A 1,086-nucleotide genomic window follows, 5' to 3' on the forward strand; every position below is an offset into this window, starting at 1 on the left:
GCTACTAATTTCGTAGTCACTCTGACCAGCTGAAGAACTGGGCTGAGAAACATCTCATGGAGTTCGGCAAGGGAAAACACCAAAACCTGCATCTGGGGAGGAACAACGCTGCGCACCAGGGCACACTGGGGCTTCATTGGCTGGAAAGCAGAAAAGGACAACGGGTGGATCATGGATCCCATGGCAAAGCAGGCCAGCTGCATCCTGGGCTGGATTAGGGGAGGCATTTCCAGCAGGTCAAGGGAGGGGATCCTTCCCCTTTGCTCAGCACTGGTGAGGTGCACCTGGAGTGTTTCCTGGATTCCCCAACACCAGGAAGATAAGGACATACTGAAGAAAGTGCAACAAAAGGCTTTGAACACGATGAAGGGACTGAAGCATCTCTTATGAGGAAGGGCTGACAGAGCTGGAACTACAGCCTAGAAAAAGATCAGGGAGATCTTATCAGTCTATATTTATATGCCTGATGGATGGAAGACATGGAAGCCAGGCTGCCTTCAGTGTTGCCCTGTGACAGGACACATTGTACAGAGATTAAAACACACGACACTCCAGGTGGACATAAAAACCCTGTATTTTTTACTCCAAGTAAGGTCAAACGCTGACTTGGGTTGCTCAGATCCTGGAGTCTCCATGTTTTGAAATATTAAAAATTGAACAGGACAGGGGCAACCTGCTGTGGCTGCCCCTGCTTGGGCCAGGACGTGAACCTTGTCCTCTTGTCTGTGCTCAGTCACGTTCATGGCCGGCTACCACCCTCGGACACTGCCATGGCAGCGTCCCCTGGGCGAGCGGTGGAGGGACTTCCCAGGCAACCAGCGACAGGACAGGAGGATAGAGTCTTAAACTGCACCAGGGAGTTTTAGGTTGGACATTAGGAGGAATTTCTTCACAGAAAGGGTGATTATAAATCAGAAGGGAGTGTCCAGGGAGATGGGGGAGTCACCCGGGAGGTGTTTTAGTAAAGACTGGACGTGCCATTCAGCGCCACGGTTTAATTGGCATGGTGGTGTCCGGCCATAGGTTGCACTCGCTGATCCCGGAGGTCTTTTCCAACCTTAACGCCGCCGTGAGGACACCGGTCCC

This window comes from Geospiza fortis, unplaced genomic scaffold, assembly GCF_000277835.1.
Source record: "Geospiza fortis unplaced genomic scaffold, GeoFor_1.0 scaffold190, whole genome shotgun sequence".
Classification (NCBI taxonomy): Eukaryota; Metazoa; Chordata; class Aves; order Passeriformes; family Thraupidae; genus Geospiza; species Geospiza fortis.